Below are 20,153 nucleotides of genomic sequence, written 5' to 3' on the forward strand. Positions count from 1 at the left end.
TGTTATCTACAGTATCGTGAACGGTCACAGGCCCTCATCTTCACAGATATGCAAGTCACCTAATAGGCCGTCTACGAGAAAAAGACCTGCACCAGGCCTCTCCGGAGGCCATACGCCATTATTATAAAACGTCGTTGCAGGGTAGCCAAAATAATAAGCATCCTGCTCGAATAACAAGTGCTCGTACGAGCGTTATAGCCGATTTCAGAGAGCCAGGAAAACATGTCCTACGTTGTTAAACAGAACCATGTTGTTTCAAAATGGTGTCGCCTACAGCCCATGCCTCAATTACAATCATACTTCTACGAAATGTTATGAATGGGCTCTGCAAAAGTGTCGCTGTCATTTCTTTTCCTGAACATATAGTCAGCTATTTAAAATGTAAAATAAAAATTAAGTGAATAAATAGGCCTACTTTATGTGTGTGAGTGCGTATGCTTTTCTGTTTTAATAAGGAAAAGATTATTTTAATTACTTCGGCCCGTATTTACCAACGTCACTTACTTTTACTGTTATCATATATTCCAAAAATTTGTATATTCACCACAGAATTTATTATCTCGGTTGGAAAAAGGAAACGTTTCCCTTTACGAAAAGCTAATCATCATGAATATGTCCTTCAACAAAAGAAAATGTTATATCAAGAAGAACTGCAACTCTACGTCAAAAATACTTGTAACCGCAGCATCTGTGGCAACCAAGGCCTACGGTTACGACTAATGTGACGTCATTTCCATCACAAATTTTGTCACGTTATGTTACACAAATTTTCAGAAGACCCCCAGCAATAAGATATATTGTACCAGGAGAAATTGGCATCAAAGAGCATGAGATCTTTCTAAGGGGTTTCTGGTCCTTAGATGCGTGTACAGAGAGTAAGGATCGCAAGGCGAAGTAATAGATATCATAACTTTCTCCCATTTATTCAATCTATGAAAAGTTACCCTATTATATCGCTGAATTTTAGTGATCAACGATATTTATTGGAAAATATGTTCCAATTCCTACAACAAAATATCGAAAAATATCGAAAAAATATTGCTATCCAAATGAGTAATGTTATTTTCAACCAGTTATGTCCATCATGACTTTCTTGATGTAAAACAATAAAGCATGTTGAAAGTAAGTTAATATCTCACTTTAACAAAATCCTAAAGTGCTTTCTACTATCATTTTTGATTTCAGAGTATGTTTTCTACGTAAATTAAACAAAGTAAATTCTACAATTTCTCGTGAAATTCTCGAAAATATTCTTAGTCACAAATGTATATAAATTAAATTCGATCTTCCGGTAGAAATTTCTAAGTATTGTCCTATAACGTAACTTATTGTACACTTTATATGAATATTGAGAATTAAGAGTTTATTGTACGCCTTCAATACAAATAAAACACTGACTTGAAATTCTAAAGTTCCAACAAGTGAGAGCATACGATATTACGAGAGCTAACGTCAAAACACACTGTCTTCCAAAAGTCTGTCTGTATTTTTAATGCTAGTGAATTATTGCATTACGTTGTAAAACGTTACTTTTCAAAGTTTATAAGCTGCTAATAATTGTTCATCAAAATGTTAAGTAAGTGAGCTTTTGAATTGAGTTAATGTTCTTTGTCAGCAATGACATTGTCTATAAGAGTTCTGTTGAGAGTCAGATTTATGTTTCCGAATGAAGAGACTCTTATATCACCTGTAATATGACTTCTTGTTGAGCTCGAACTGTTGAATACTGCTCCGCAAGCAACAATCTGGAACTCAGCTAACAGCAAGCACCGCGATGTTCCACAGTAGCGCGTTCCAGGAACCGTCCCCCGTAGTACCAAGCCCGCGTCCCGCGTTGATCTGCATCAATCTCCGTCGATCTACGTCATCTTCATCGAGCTGCGTTGTTCTCCGTCGATCTGCGTCGTCTTGAGTCCGGATCTCTCATGTTAATAAAGAGTGGCTTTAACACAAGGGAGTCCATCTGACTAGGTAACTGTTAGTGTGTCCAATGTTGAAACGAGCAAAATTTGATTTTCGGTATTAGAACTGATTAAAACGGCTTCAGAAATAATCACTATTCACTAGATGAGAAATCTGTTGAAGCACGCTTTCTTTTCTTTTTTACCAGTCCCAGTTTGTACATAAGTTGAAATAATTGGAACTGTGCACTTTTCCGACGCACAACAAGACGTTTCGTGCAAAAAAAGCCTACAGAAGTGTCACTAACGCTGGCTATTTCTTCTTTTAATCTATGTATCTTTGTCGTTACACTGTTATGTAAAAATCTTATTCTACTCGTGTTCATATAAACTGTACTTTTTAAATTAGAATCAGTTTAAATGATAATATTCGCTGAAAATCGTAGTAAATTCCCCTTGTTACTTTCCTATCATAAGACAGGGTGATTAATTTAAAAGTTCAGAGCGGACTGCCGAGGATTAGGCGCGCTGGGAAGCGGAGAAAGCGAGCGCAGTTCCCGCAATGGCAAGCAGGCATAATCGGCTCAAAGAAGAGGCATGACTACGCCTATAGAAACTAAACGAAACTTAAGTAAATGAATAAATAAGTAAACCAATAATTAAATCAACTAGGAAATTAAACTGAACTCACCATTAATAAATAAATAAACAAATCGGTATTTACAGACGATGCTGAGAGTGATCTCCTTCAGCTGCAATGCAAGCTAAACATCTTGTAATTAGATTTCGAAACACACTTTGTAGTTCATGGACACCAATAGAACGCACAATGTTCCTAATTTCAATTTTTTTTTTCTGCTGTTCGAGGATTATTCCTGTAAACTTTTCCTTTAAGATTTCCCCATATGCTTAAATCAGGCGAACGAGGGGGCCATAAAACTTTACTGACGATCTGATCATCATCATTGAACACTTCCCGTAACCGCCACATAGAGCTACATGCCGTATGGGCAGTTACACTATCCTGCTGGAAATAGCCGTACCTTTTCTCTTTTTCAGTCAGTTCAGCGAAAAATGGTTCCAAAATATTGTGAATTTAACGATCCGAAGTAATCGTATCCTGAAAAATATCGGACCGAAATTCGTCGGGCACTGATAGCGCACCACGCACCCACCTTCACATCGTGCAGAGATCTCGGCTGTAAAATGGGCGGGTTGTCTGTATCCCAGATTCTATTGTTCTGTGAATTGGCATATCCACTCAAATGAAACCAGGCTTCTTCGCTCATAAAAAGAAAGTTCGGATCCACATTACAGTCGTGGACACTATTCACTAGCCAATTCCAAAATTGTATTCTTGCATTGAAATCTGTATGCAGTATGTTATGGAGTGAATGAATCCGATAAGATCGTAAATGTAACAATTTTGTTGCATTACGTGCTGAAGAATGTGAAATGCCACTTTCCTGAGCTACTCTCTGAAGTGACGTATGTGTACTGATCTGGACTCTTGCCTGTATTCTCCTTCGCTTCTTTTTTATTGCTTACGGAACCAGTACTACGTTACTTATGAACGAGCTGATGCACATATCGTTTTGATGGTACTGTCGCACCGGAAAATTGTCTACGGAATTTTCGAACGCATCTTTTAACTGGTTTCTTCTTCCTGCTCAAATAACACTCGACCAAAAACATTCTTTCCTCTATGGTGTATTTAACCATCGTGATAATAACCTCACAACACACCTTAAAAGTCCAATAGTTTCTAGCGAACTGAGGGACATAGTGCTAAACAGCTGTGCGCTGGCAGTGAACACTTCTTATCTCGCCAGTGTTGACACAAGCCATATGGTGCTCGCTCGGAAATTCCCACGGAATGCGAGCAGAAGTCTGAACACTTAAATGATTCTCTCTGTAGAACTAGTTTAATAACAAAGTCCCCATTAGATAAATGTACATTAAAGAGTAAGGTAATGCACCTGTCCCGGGTTCAACAGGGCATCAATTAAGTAATTCAGTCTCACAAGTAATCATATGAATAGAAATATTTGAATGAGAAACATCGGACATACTTCCCGGGCATCAAAGTCCCATCCTCCCTACTTTCATTGTATCAACAGCTAGCTCAGAGGCATACGGGTCAATGGTCCGTTCGCTATGCATATATAAAATGGGCGGTAATTTAAATATATTGGAAGTAGGGTGTTCTCTAATATGAGAGGAATACACTAATACTGTTAAATGAGAAGAGTTTTTGTTTCCAATATTCAAAACATAGACTTTAATAAACTGATAGAGTCATAATATCAAACCGAATGAGATAATACCATGTTATTACACACATAAAAATTATTTATATGCAAAAATGCCTGAATATCCTTGCCAATTCATATTCTGTTTTGGCTATCATTTACAATGCTTTAAATTGCCTTATTAAGACGTATTTATAATCAACACTTTATACAAATCACAGGTTTATTCCATCACCTCGCAATGATACCCGATGGTATCTGTTCACTGAATGTATTGACAAATTATGCAAATGACATTTCTCGGTAAGCCGTGTTATTTTGTCTGGCTGTCATGGTTCTGAATTATTTTACAGATATCGATGTGCACATTTTCCTACCCACGAAATCACATCGCCGCATATCGAACATACGGTCTACTTGACCAAATCAATTACACATTATATGAATCGCATATACATGTTTCTGGGTATACTTTACCCTATTATTTACAAACCGGACCAGTGCAACGTTGGTTTCTTGCCCATCACCATAAAACACTCAAGAATAACACAAACAAATGAAAACGATATACAAAGAGATAAACTATACACTGTTAAACAATACACCTTGAAGATATTGTCTAGTTAAGACATATGATGTCAGCCAAATTATCGGCCTGACGCAGGTCATAATATATCATTGGCATGGGATCATTAATGCAGTGTTAAATGAAGGAGACTACCAGTTCTAATATTCCGAGAGCTCTTACAGACATCTTGGTTTGCACCATCGGACCTGACAAACTTTCATATCATGAATCTGTCCCTTCTTGCAGTGGGCAGCGTTCAACCAGCTGGCCCATACTGACACTTCCTATTTTTTCACCGTAGTTTTCACTTGCTACCTTCCAGGTACATAATATATTCAGAGGTTACCCCTTCCAGGTACGATTCAGAGGTTACCAATTCTTATTACACATCATTCTGGACATATTCAGCCTAATTCAGTACGTCGCGATGACAATTTCTAATTCTTTGTCATTTTTCATTCCGTCATCTCGGATATTTTACATTCATCATATTCCCATCTTCACACTATTGCATCTCAAATCCACCTTATTTATTCATTTATAGGACTTTTACTCAACAGGCAGTTAACTAATACCACCTCACTCGCGTAATCATATAATTTATGGGTTGCACCTCGGACCTTGAAGTCTTCGACAATAGCATTCTTAAATATTAAGGGAATTATGAAAATGTATGCATTAGGGTAAACCTACCTTATTTCGTGATATACTTTATTTCGTGATACGCGACATATTATTGATCCTGAAGTAAGGTATGCGTTTTACACTGAGTTCCACCAGTCCTCAATACATAGCAGGAGTGGCTTTACATGGGGAAAATATTTTGAGCGGGAATTGCCGCTGGGTGAAGGACATGCAGTTAATTGTATGTTGTGTGGATGGAAACACGCTACTTGTTGGTCTGTTCCTGTAGTAAAACGTTATTAAGGTAAGTTGGTCAAGTAATTATTCAGGCAAGTATATGCACTTATATTCTCTAAGGAACACACTTATAAGATCAGTAGTCAGAGTTGGATTTAAGTGCGTTATTAATGAAATAATTGCTTAGGAAAATGACTACGACTCTTACGTTTTGTGTCCATTTCAGACATAATGGCTCCAGCGTTAAGCAAATGCGTGAAGAAGGAAAACGGTAACAAACTAAAAAAAACGGGTCTTTTGACCAAAGAAGACAAGCCTATTCATCAGTTTACCTTCGGGAAACGCTTCATAAGGTTTTGGAGCAAAAATGGTCTATATAAAAGGCTGCTGAACATTTCACCGTTCCGTGGCGTACTCTATAAAAGAAAATATGACTATTGGAAAAATGGGTAGACCGTTTGCCCTTACGAGTGAACTGGAGATTAAGTTAGTTAATTTCATAGTAAAAATGCAGGAAATAGGGATCGGTCTGAACGTTAACCGAATAAGACATGTTGCGTATGCTATGGCCAAAAAACAGTATGCAAACAATGACAAAGTTCCCATTCAGTGAAGTGAAAAATTGTGCAATCTGGAAATGCTGCAGGTGAATTCGGTCCACTTCTAATCATTTTTAAAGGAGTGAAAATGTCAGATTCATTGACAAATGGTGCCTTCCTAACGCCTCAGTAGCCCTGTCACAGAGTGAATGGATTAACAGTGAACTTTTCTGAAAGTGGTACAAGATATTTGTTCGAAATCTTGGTGCAGAAAGACCTGTGATACTGATAATGAATTCCCATGTCCGTCACGTGACACCAGAGGTATTGGAAATTGCATCCAAGAATGAAATTATCGTTGTGACTATTCCACCGGATACCAGCCACACGTTTGAGATCAGGCCAGAGCTGCCAACACACATCGAACTACACCTGTTTCTGATCAAGCCGGAAAATCCACTACACATATCACTACAGTGAAACCGGTATCTACGGAAAAACAGAAGTCAAACAAGAAAAATGATGACATCTGCACCACCTGTAACTACAGCTACAGTAATGGGAAGAATAAAAGTCCTTGGATTCAGTGCTGCTTCTATTTGCGATGGTTCCATGAAAGTTGTCAGTCCATTGATTCATCTGATGCTATTGTATTTATGTGTAGTATTTGTGAATATGTCAGCGACAACGATACCGATACTGAAAATGAGTGAAAAGTGCGTGAAGTGAACTGTAACAATGCTGAGAAAAGTTATCACGGAGTTAAGTACATTATCACGAAGTTAGGTATACTGTGTCACGGAATTAGGTATGCTATCACGAAATTAGGTAGCATGGCCACTTCGCTTATTACATGTTATAACTCCAAAAGTTTTGCATTTTTAGAACGTTCTTTATCATGTGTTTCTAGAATAATGTATAGGTACTCAGCATGCAAAATATAAAATTCCGAGATCGAGTATTTGTTCTGATATATTACTTACAATCCTTAATATCACGAAGTTAGGTAAGTTTACCCTACCATGTGAAGCGAATATGTAATATATGCTCAAAATATTGTGAAGATCCATACCAGTTATTGCAATTAGGAATGAATTATAAAATCAGCTGAAATGCTGGTTCCACCCTTAAATATGTGCTTCACACGCAACTGAACCCACTGGGATCTTACATACTAATTCATGCAAATGACTTCGCGGAAAAAATTAGTGATTATCCTTAAATCACAGAAGAAAATCATAAGAAAATCGAATTAATATATGACTTTTCCCAGTAACACGTATATAGCGTTCATCTACAGTTAATACTATTAATTATATATAAAACATATATAACAAAAATGATATGTAAAAATTGTATTTTATTATGCGGCTACGTAGATTTCATGCTTAGTATTCGATAAAATGTACTTATCGATACTGCATGCAGTCTGCTGTCACCTTGGGGGTACACTTGGGGTTTTTAGGCCTCCATCATTGTGGCTTCGTTAGTAGGTAGTCCTTGGTTCATCTTCATTCTGATGTCGTCCATGATGTCTCGAACTGTGGTCTCATGCAGTTGGAATTTCTCGACGTTCCCTGAAAAGACGAATGCTGGCACTAAGGCGTGACTCTAGTTGGTTCCAATCCTCGCTTCGATGATCACTCATGAACATACAGGCAAAATTGAAAAATGGTTAATTAATACTGTTTATGTGTTTTCAAATAACCTACTGGTAATTAGACCCACTCATTAACTCAAGTGGACTAACCAGAATAGTGGTAAGTCTGTGTAAGTCACTATTCATTCCCCTTTCGTCACACGGCCTGATTAATGATTACCGTTAATGAATATGAGTGTCTATGGAATAGGCAGACGTTCTCTTCTTAAAAATACCGTTCTATTAGTTTATTAGGCGTCAATCACTATACAACACCTTAATGTTGGTCACTACTAATCACTTAAATGTAGTCGGCGTCTCACTAACTCTGAGCGACCTTAAGCATTTGCCCATTCTTTTAATTATCACTTTATGAGCCGTCACTGAAGTTACAGAAATCTATGGGATTAAAGACAATACCTCTATTCAAACACGACACTTTGTCTTATACCACACGCCTGTTTTGCAATACTTGCACCGTGCTGATATATTGTATTCGAAACTGCACTTCACATATTATTATCCATGTTGCAATGGGTCACGGTAATTACACACTCTGGTTCAATACATTTCACACCAACACATAAGTACTACGGTCGCACAGATGACAATGGAATGGTGGAGCCAAGACTCGGTTTCATTTATAGTGTTTTGGCTGGGTGGTCAGAGAGGTAGCAAACCACGCCCTTAGTCAAAGATTCGCTCCGCTAATCATGATCTTTCAGCGACGTGAGGGTAATCAAATTGTAGCTGTGAACCCCTACTTTATACTGATCAAATTTCATGTAGATCCGATCGTTGTGCCGCTCGTACTCTCAAAAGCGTCCTTTTCATAAATCCACGCGTCATGGATTATCTCGTGGCGACTCCCACTTTTCTCTCACGTTGCCAGTTCCTAACATTTGACCTCAATCTACGCACTGCTGTATGACGTGCGTTATTACCACTCCATTCTTAAAGTATTACGTTTACATACATCATTAATTTGCATAAAATGCGCCGGTTCAAATGAGTCCTAACTCGTAAATGTTCCTATTTTATTATTATTATTATTATTATTATTATTATTATTATTATTATTATTATTATTATTATTATTATTATTATTATTATTATTAACAGTTGAATACCGTGGGTTGGCACCAATGAATGTGCGGGTAGATCTGTAAGGATTTTTATTTCTTGGTGTTAACAAGCCGTGATCCACCCCACTTTCTGACCAAATACTCTTCTACGCATGGCGTTGTCTCCGTCTTCTCTATCCCGCAAAGAGAGAGAGCGCGATTTCAAGGTTCCGCTGTAATGCGCCTTCTTCCTCTCGGTACAAGCAATAATTAGACCTGCTCCCTTCAAGCTTACGTACCGCAACTCGTATCCTGGACTGTGCATAAATTGCTAATTACGACACTACATGTCGCAGAATGTCGCAGAATGTCGCAGAAAACTGCATATATTGTTTACTGGGCCTCATGACATGCTTATGGCGTGGTGATGAACTGTTACAGTAAGAAGGATTTTGTTACGAAAGACTATAGCAGGGAACGAGCTGTACTAGAAATACGACTAAAGAAGATTTTCTGTTCTAAACGGGGAGACATCCTATATGTCATACCACTAACACGTGTTATTAAATGTATTTGACAGGTACGTGTCAGAAACAGAGGAAGCACGCTACCTCACAGGGAGCTGATATTTCTGACCTAGAGAACATTAAAGAAAGCCAGGACATATCTGCACAAGAGGAACGTCGTCCTACTTGGCTGACATCTGACATTCGCACTCGTATACAAGAGCTAATGAAATCTAAGTGGACACAGCCGCAGAGCTTTGAAGTCGTGATAAACGTCCCACAGCTCTCTGATGCACAAGTCCGTCTGTCTCTAAACGTGGCAATGAGACAAAGACCCTCGAGCTTCACAACAAAACAAAATAATACACGAAGCAATTTAATTATCGGCACGAACAAAAAGGTCTACCATCAGTCTGTTAGCCTCCAGCATGTGTGAGTGTGTATTTATTCCATTCTCTGCGTTGTTCTGCCTCTTCACCGCTATTACTTTGCTGTCCATTATCTACAGAACATTTGTTTCATCAACTCATATTTCATCTTTTCATCAATATTTCATTATTTAAACAGGCAAACTTTTGTTTATTCAGCGTATTTTAATTCTAAAAGCTGCTTTTAATGTGATGAATTCAATACTAAATATAGCATTACATTTAAATATTATCTGGTGCCGCTTGTTTGGAATATAACAAAGCCTGCCTGAAAATCCATGATATTTGGAAATAATGCCACTTCATGGCAATATACAATATCAACCAAGACAAAGACAATAAGCCAAGTCGTGTTTTGGTTCAACCGGAAGAAAGTGGATTTGAATCTTCATCACGAAGTCGAACTTTTGAGAATCGAGAATATCACTTATAGAGAGGCATATGATCCTGGGGTTCATTCACCCTACACCAGAAATAATAATGTCATGGTTTCTCTTTCTTTCTTTCTTTCTTTCTTTCTTTCTTTCTTTCTTTCTTTCTTTCTTTCTTAACCCGTTTACCCTCCAGGGTTGTTTATTCATTCGGACTCAGCGAGGGATCCCACCTCTACCGCCTCAAGGGCAGTGTCCTGGAGCGTGAGACTTTGGGTAGGGGATACAACTGGAGAGAAAGACCAGTATCTCGCCCAGGCATCCTCACCTGCTATGCTGAACAGGGGCCTTGTGGAGGAATGGGAATATTGGAATGGATTGACAAGGGGAGAGGGAAGCGGCTGTGTTAGGTACCATCCCGGCATTTGCCTGGAAGAGATGTGCGAAACCACGGAAAACCACTTCGAGGATGGTTGAGGAGGGAATAGAAACCCCCCTCTAATCGTTTGACCTCCTGAGGCTGAGTGGACCGCATTCCAGCCCTCGTACCAATTTCAAATTTTCGTTGCAGAGCCGGGAATCGAACCCGGGCCTCCGAGCGTGGCAGCTAGTCACATTAACCACTACACTGCAGAGGCGTGTTCAATTACGTTCAATTAATTACTTACACGATTCGAAGCCGAAGTTGCGGAATTTTGGCCAGGAGGACTTAATTTACATGCCGACAAACGTGCCGAGATGAACACAAGAAAAGAGCTAATATTTCTGTCATCAATCAATCAATCAATCAGTCACCACTGATCTGCATTTAATACTGTCACCCACGTGCCATATTCCCTATCGTTTGCTCACCTAGTATTTTCTTAAAACACTCACCCCGGGAAAAAACCAGATGTCATTTTTTTTTGCAGTAACCTACTAAAATCAATGCATTGTGATAGGAAGTATGTGTGGACAACCCAGATCCTTTGGACTAGAGAGAGGTCTCGGCAGTAGAGTTCTTTTGCATATTATTTTATTTTATTGACAACGGTCCCCAGTTTTGTTGATTCAAGTCACTGGTCTTTCGAGCGTAATGTATGCCAAGGACCTTGTGTGTTTCTATCGTTTGTAGCGGTGGGAGTTGTGGTAATGATGCCCAGTCTCCTAAGGGAATGACTTGGAATTTACGGTAGTTGATAAACAACCCAGATACCGCACTGAACTGTGCGAGAGTATTTCGCATGTGGAGTACATCGTTATCCGATGTTAATATGACACTGACGTCATCCGCGTAAACAGATACCGCGAGCTTTGCACTTCCTTGTGTTATTCCTCCTATTTCCTTATGCATCTTGAGAATGAGAGGATTTATGGCCAAGTTAAACAGCACCATCGAAGCCGGACATCCTTGTTTTACTGACCTCTTAATGGGAATGGATTTAGTGTGAAAGCGATTAATTTGCAAAATCGCAGATACGTTTGTGTATAGACACTGAATGGAAGAGATAAATGTGGGACTAAAACCATGCCATTTTAATCATTTTAACAGTCACTGATGATTTACACCTTCAAATGCACGCTGATGGTCTAAGGACAGTAGTAAGCTCTGTGAATGACTGCGTTCAGTTGTCGCCTCGTAATCACACAGCGAACAGGTAACATCAAAAATTGTTCGTCCAGGCACTCCGCAGTGTTGTGCGGATGAAGGATAATAATGGTCGTAATCTGTTGACGAGAATTTTGGCTAATATTTTGTAGTCGTAAGTTAGGAGGGTGATTGGGCGATAGCCATTGACAGTGGTAGCTGTAGAGAACTACTTTATCAGTACAACAATCCCCCGACGACGTGATTCACAAGGTTGTTTCCTCTGTAAAACAGTGTTCAGGACGCAGGTGAGGTCTTCTCCAATTATCGGCCAACAGGTAGAGTGAAATTCCTGAGGTATTCCATCAATCCCAGGTGTTTTTAAGCCCTTGCCTTGACATATCGCTTTTAAAACATCTTCTTTGTTTATGGGTCCTTCAGGGCTTGAGTTATCCTCTCCCCTGAGCGGTGGAGGCTTACAGTCAGCAAAAATAATAATTTCATTATCGTGGGTGGGCTCGGCATCAAACAGTTGTCGATAAAAGGAATCTAAGGCCTTACTTATAGTCGGTTGTGTTATGTACTCTTGTACTTCTGGGTCTTGAACTTGCAATATTTGCGGCGCTTGAAGTCCTTCCTTAAATGTTTGATCCGTTCATTTTCGACTGATTCATTAACCAGACTGCGTATTTTGAGTCCCTGCAATTGTTGATGATATATAGCAAGTATTTTTGCTATATAGCGGCTGTTTTTACTTCTTCTCTCTGGCGATGGCTAGTAGTTTCCTTGTAAGTCATAAATACACCTAAAATAGAGGTTTATTAGACGTTCTTCTTGATAAAGTTCGTAAGATTTTCGCTTGAAGAAGCGTTTAATTTGTGGCTTTACACACCGATCCCGCCCATCAGTACAATCTTGATATCTACTCTTTCTTGTACTCTATTCTGACCACAACAATTTCAACTCTTCAAGGATACTAGCATTTTGAAGACAGGTTACATTCATCTTCCAGTAAGAGCGTCCTGTAGGTATAAAATTTAATCTTATACGAGAATAACAGCTTAAAGATCAGAAAATGTGACTGGTACTACTTCTACATGACTTATTTCATTCGCTAAATTTTGAGGAACATAAAATCGATCCAGTCATGATGCTGAATTTGAAGAAAAGAAAGTAAAGCCTGGGGTATTATGTTTTAGCTCCCAAACATAACACATCTGGAGATTTGTAACTAAAGTCTGTAAGCTCCTTCTCGGCTTAAAGGGACCTGTGCAGTCTTTTGCATGGAGTACACAGTTAAAAACACCCCCCATCACATAATGCGTAGGCAAGGAGCGAAGTAAATATATTAAGTCTGACTGGAAGAATTCGTTCCATTCCTGGCGTTTATTACTCTCAGATGGTGCATAAACATTGTAAAACAGGTAACCTTGAAATCTGCCACTCAGTCCACGACCAGAGGGAAGCTTCTCTTTCTTTTTTTTTTTTTTTTTTTTTTACTTTATATCGCACCTTCACAGACAGGTCTTATGGCGACGATGGGATAGGAAAGGCCTAGGAAGTGGAAGGAAGCGGACGTGGTCTTAATTAAGGTACAGACCCGGCATTTGCCTGATGTGAAAATGGAAAACCACGGAAAACCATCTTCAGGGCTGCCGACAGTGGGGCTCGAACCCACTATCTCCCGATTACTGGATACTGGCCGCACTTAAGTGACTGCAGCTATCGAGCTCGATAGGAAGCTTCTCTATTGATTGCAGTTCATTACCTGACTTAGTAAGGATAGCAGTACCTAGATTATCACTACCAGTGTTTACATAGGCATTGTAGTTTAATACCGAAGAAAACTCATTGATGGAGTCCTCCTGTAGCATTAAAAGATCTATACCATGACACTGTAGAAATTTCAGTAGAGCATGCATTTTAGTTGGTGATGAATTATTGTTGAAGTTGACTGTCCCCACTGTTAGTGTCAGGGTCATGACATTATAACAGAGAGGAAAATAGAATACAATCCACATATCGATATTCAGTCAAACTATTTCTTCGTAGTCGGGGAGGTAATCCTTGCTTGCTCGTCCCTGTCTTATACGGATGGTTTCGTTGTTTATTAGCTAACTTTCCTACTTTTTGCTGACCGGGGTTACATTTTGTTACTTCAAGTGATATTTCTGCTACTGGGTACTCCCTCCGCAATACTTCCTCCTCTAGGCCATCTGACTGTTCTACGATCCGAGAGTGCGAAGAATCTTTTCAGTGATCGCAGACCTATCCATATCAGACGAAGATAAAGAACTTTCCGGAGGGCGCTGGCTCTCAGCTTCAGACCTTTTCAAACGTTGAAGAGTGATGGCCATTGTATCAAGTTGTTGGTCTTCCTGTCTCAGTGTGTTTGTGATCGCGTTATTTTCTTCTATGGTTCCTTGATCGGATGCGTTTATGTCCTTGATATCTAATGTTTCTTCTACTGATATGGTATCTGAGTCTGAACTGTCATTGGAATCTAATGGAAGTTGGTTCTCTCCAGGTGCGTTAGCTATGTCCTGTGAACTAGTGTGTTTACTGTGTCCGTATGTTCTAACTTATTGTCATTAAATTTGAGATAGGTTGCATTCAGTTTTCCAACTAGTTGAATTGTTTGTAGTTCATCATCGCATACCTTTAGGAAGTCTTCTATCCACTGGTGAACTTCGTGGGCTGCTGGTCTCTGTTGCTCCTTACCGAATACAATTTTCAGTGTGTTTTTCCGTGTAATTTTGTATGCCATTTCGCCTAACTGCACTCGTTCAATAACTTAAACTTCAAATGAACGAACACTCACACTACCGTCCTCGTCAAGTTAGCAGCAGACCGGCCAGACAACCTGCTTGGCCGGCTGTACAAGCAAGACTGGGTATTCAGCCCGAAGGCTGGTTTGGTCCTAAACAGTTCCGCTATCAGCTATAATAGACGACCTATGCGTCACTGAAGAGGCGTACTAGGGAAATGAAGAGTGAGGTAGTTTCCCGTTGCTTTCCTCGCTGAGCCAGAAGTTACTGTTACATGTCAGTCTGCCAAGCCCACTGAAACGTATGCACCAACCGACCCTATGAGCGACATTTTCACACCATTTATAACAGGGACTGCCTCCTAAGGAATCTTCAAGCCAATAAGGTAAGCAATCTAACTAAATCAAACTATACTTCGCTATTACCGCTCTTACACTACTGCCAGGGAAATAGAGGAAAAAATTAAAAGTTGCGGCCTGTTTCACTACATAAGCTTTATTTTGCATAATATTTTCCACTAATATCAGTAACATTCTGCTATTTCTCTAGCAGTTTCAGAAGTCCAGCTTCTCAATATGTTTGCAAGTTTCTGTTGGGCAAATTGTTGTACAGCATATTCGCAATAATCAACATAAATCTTCTGCGTTTGTATAGCGGTCTTGCCCTTGTGGTAGTAAAAATAAGGGGCCTAAAACAAACTTTCCATTTTGACAACACTAAACTAGACTGGGTGAAATACGTGCTTGCGATGTCATGGTTATAAACACAAGAACAGCAATCAGTGTTGTGCTGTCCTCTTGGTTGTGGTAATCTCGGCAACTTCTCTTTCATGGCTGTTAGCGGGTTTGCAGCATTGTCAGGCGCAGGGATGTAATTGCGTAGATTGAAATAATTTCCCCATCCAACACCTTTCGCCAACGGCCTATCTATATTGAAACAATGGTTCCGGTAAATCTCCGAAGTTAAGCAACGTTGGGCGTGGTCAGTACTCGGATGGGTAGCCACGTATTGTTAGCTAAAGGAGGAATGGAAAGGAATTGCCCACCCTACAGCAAGCAAACTCCGGATCAGGATAACTGACCAGTAGGGAACAGGGAATAGGTTGCCACCGTCCAGGTTTGAACAAGGCACTTAATTACATTAATTACATTTTCTTTCGCGTTTTTATGCCTACTTTATTTATTTATTTATTTATTTATTTATTTATTTATTTATTTATTTATTCATTCATTCATTCATTCATTCATTCTTGCCTTGTCTCGTAGCGAAGTAGGGGACTATGCCCAATCTTACACTGAACTACACTCTGTTTAAAACCCAATAACATACTAACATAATTGAAATACTTCAAATAGCCCGCCTCTGTGGTGTAGTGGTTAGGGTGATTAGTTTCCACCCTCGGAAACCCGGGTTCGATTCCCGGCTCTGCCACAAAATTTTAAAAGTGGTACGAGGACTGGAACGGGGTCCACTCAGCCTCGGGAGGTCAAATGAGTAGAGGTGGGATCGATTTCCACCTCAGCAGCCCTGGAAGTGTTTTACTGTGGTTTCCCACTTATCCTCCAGGAAAAAGCCGGGATGATACCTAACTTAAGACCGCGGACGCTTTCTTCCCTCCTTCTTGTCTATCCCTTCCAATCTTCCCATCCCCCCACAAGACCCCTGTTAAGCATAGCAGGTGAGGCCACCTGGACGAGGTACCTGTCATCCTCCCCAGTTATATTCCCGACACAGAGTATGAAGCTCCAGGACACTGCCCTTGAGGCGTTAGAGGTGGGATCCCTCGCTGAGTCCGAGGGAAAAATCGACCCTGGAGGGTAAACATATAAAGAAGAAGAAGAATAAAAACATAAAATGTATAAATTTATTAACTGAAACGTCCGGAATTTGGACTCCAGAGTCCACCAGAATGGATCCCTTGAATTTTGATAGAGCATGATAATTCTCTCTGAGTACTGGTACATCAGCTACGGATATTACCTAATCCTCTGAAAACGACTGAACAGGTAGGAATTGCAATTAGGTTCTCCAATACCTTCTGCAAGAATTCCCAACTAGTATGAAAGCAGATCTCCATTTCTTTTTCCTTTAACCGATTTAAAACCCCGTGAAAGCAATGCAGTTTGTTAGTACCTCTGCTCAAACATTCTTCCAATCAATGATCAGTCTTTTTATTGGTCTGACCTCATTCTCAGGGTTAAATCTACTGCATACGCATGCATCTAAAAACTGAAATGACGTCATCTCTCTCCCTTCCGAAGCAACATGGTGGTCATAGCGTTAAAACACACGTGTCAAGTCACTTAACCGTCCAGCAGTTTAAGGCTGGGTACTTGAATGATGTCAGTTGGTCCATCAATGGTCTGCTAATTTTGAAGGAAATGCCGTGCAGTAGTAAGTGAACTGGTAAGTGGTACGTTCCTCATCACCTTCTTCTAGTACGATCAGCCCAGTCCCACTCTCGTATTGTGTACCATAAGATGCGTGTACTCTGTCTTTGCAAGAACAATGTGACCAGGATGATTACAAGCTTGGGGTTTCCCAGGGCGTAGTCTAACTGTGCCCATCAATGAGAAAAATTTAAAGTAGAGTTTAACAGAATAGGCAAGCCAATTAGAAAATTCAAAGAATGGATTTGTACTCAGTGCTGCATTAAAACATGGCGAGGAGGCTTCATGCCGTAACAGTTTATTCATATTACGCACGCGGTATGACAACAAAATATGTACCGGACAAGAACTGTATAAAAGCCCAGGACAGTGAGTCAAAATCATCAGGGAAAATGAAAGTGCTAATGGAAATTATGGCTTGAAGAGGAAATGTCAGGAGAAGTGTGGAAATGCGAATAACATATTGCTACAGTAGAATGGTTCAAAACCGCAAAATCGAAGAACAATAACATCAGTCACCCACTGATGAAAAAAAGTACGTTAGAAAATGTTGTATAAGTCAGAGTTAAAAATTTTGAACGATTTCGTGTACGGAATAATATCGTTCATTGATCTGAAATTGGTGAGGCTAGTGATGTAAATGATACAGATTGTATGGACTGGAAATATAGTCCTTTTTCTGTAACTGAAGGATCTGGCCCCAAAAACATCTACAGCGTGGATTAAAGTGTATTTCGATCTAAGCCTTCAAAGCATAAAGTGATAAAAGCTGTATAGAGAATTGGCTGGCTGGGGTAGGGGGTCAAACACTGTCAAATATACTCGCTGTTTTCTTTGATGGGACCCAGGATTTTTCCCAAAACCTTCCTTTCTTTTGCCTCTAGTTTTTCCGTTAGACCTTTCTTGTTCATTGTAAGAGTCTCTGGTCAAATAATAATTATTATTACTTTTATTATTACTATTATTTATTACCTGCATTGTAATTACATTGATTTATATTGTTAATTGGTTACGTGTAATGGAGGGAGTTTGCCTTAACCTCGTCTCAAATCACGGCATCATGTACCTTTATACATATCTACCTGACTACATGCCAGTCTATCTATCTCTCTCTCTCTATCTATCTATATATATATATATATATATATCAGTCACCCATCCATCCATCCATTTGTCTATATACCAACATACATAGATACCAACCTAGTCTATTAATATATCTATATGTCTATATATCTTTATATCTATATATCTATGTACATAGTTAGTTCATAAAGAACAGGAGTACGACAGTGAAGTGAAAAATCTGGATGGGGTGAGAGTGGAAAGGAACTGGACGAGGACGAAGAACTGCCACCAAATTTGAAAAAGTTAAGAAAGCATTCAAAGCGTTGAAAAAATACAAAGCACCAAGTGGAGACGGTATTAAATCAGACTTACTAAAATATGGTGGATAGAGAATCGAAAAGTTCATCCATTATTTAATAACTGAAGTGTGGATAAAGTAGGAGTCTCCAGGGAATACTTTGCCCGTACATAACAAAGTAGAGGAGACATTGTGTGGAAATTACAGAGAGATCACTTTATTAAAAGGAATATACAATTTAGATAGATTTTAGTTTCACATCTAGAAATGTGAATGAACGGAATTTTTGGAGATTACTAAGTACAATCAAGGATAAATTACTCGACATTGGACCGGAAGTTTGCACTACGACTACTAGATACATTTTATGAAAAGGACGACCAAATTCATCGGCTATATGCTGATTATATACAGACTAATTACTGTATCTTCTTGACGGGAGAGTTTAAGAAAGATATGTCAGAGAACCACCACGATGCAATGTTAGGATGGAGCAAGACGTGCCAGTGACATTTATACTGAAGAACAGGCTGAGACAAGGAGATGTTCTCTCTACACTGCTGTTTAACTTAACATTGGAAGAAGTAATCCGTCAACCACCCGTCAACTCACAGAGAACAATACATAATATACCAGTTCAAGACGCAACGTTTGTTGCAAGGAATAACATAGCGCTTGAAGAGGCATTTACTGTGGTGGAAAATAGAGCACAGAATGCCGTGCTAGAAGTAAATAGAAATAAAACTAAAAATATGGAAAGGGAAAATGGTGTAAGAGTTACAGCGGATAAGTCTGTAAGTTTAAATGGAAAGTAATACCAAAGACGTGAAACTTTGGAATAGTTAGCCAAACTTACAGACCCAAAAACAATGCTTATAAGATTCCAGGCATACCTTAACCGACATACTGGCTGCTATACATAGGGCTAAACGGTAGCAATCGTGTCTTCTTCTTATTCTCCTTCTTCTTCTTCTCCTTCACCGGTTGCCTTTCCTTACACTGCCTTGTAGCGTTGGGCTGCTAAGCGATATGGCTGCTGTACATTACCTGTTTAGAAGGTTTCAAGCTCTTTTATGAACGGACTATGTTTAGGTTGATTTTATTAGGAGTTTTGTAACATAGTGGCCATCGGTATTCTGTATTTATAGATATGTAGAATGTGTTTGATAACCTATGTTATTATTATATTATATTTGCCTTTATTTGTAGTGGCGAAGTTAGGACTCATGGTCCTCTCTTACACTTAACCACACTTCATTAACAATGTACATCTGAGAGCAATATTCATAATCTTAATTATAATCAAATTTTAGAAGGGAAAGTTGTCGATAATAAGGGGTAACATGAACATCATAGCGTAAGGAAAAGATAAATATAATACATGAGTTCATAGCACATTGTAACCGGTTTAGTTGTTCTCTGTGGCATCAATTAGTATTACGTCACAGTAGGAAAATATAGGGAGGATAAGAGTATTTATAAGCCTAATTCTCATGTTTAGTGGCAGCATATTTTGATGATATTTTAGTGGGTGAAGGGACGCGTACACTTTTCTACAGATATTTGTAATGTGCTCTCCCCAGTTAAGATTCTCGTTTATAATTACACCAAGATTTCTTACCGAGTTTTCGTACGGAATAATTTTACCAGATTAAGTTAGTGGAGGAATGTTTTTGCTTTTTGCCGCACTGATTTGCTTCGTCTGCCCAACAATAATAGCTTTACATTTTGATGGATTAATTAAGATACAGTTTTCATGAGCGTATGCACAGATATTATTTAAGTCAGAGTTCATATAACCTATTGCTTGATTGATGTCTGAAATTTTGGAATGATAATAGATCTGTAGATCGTCAGCATACAAGTGGTATTTACAGTGTCTTAGCCGTGTCGATATATCGTTAATATAGATAACAAAGAGAAGTGGTCCAAG

The sequence above is a fragment of the Anabrus simplex genome, chromosome 1, assembly GCF_040414725.1.
Source record: "Anabrus simplex isolate iqAnaSimp1 chromosome 1, ASM4041472v1, whole genome shotgun sequence".
NCBI classification, from domain to species: domain Eukaryota; kingdom Metazoa; phylum Arthropoda; class Insecta; order Orthoptera; family Tettigoniidae; genus Anabrus; species Anabrus simplex.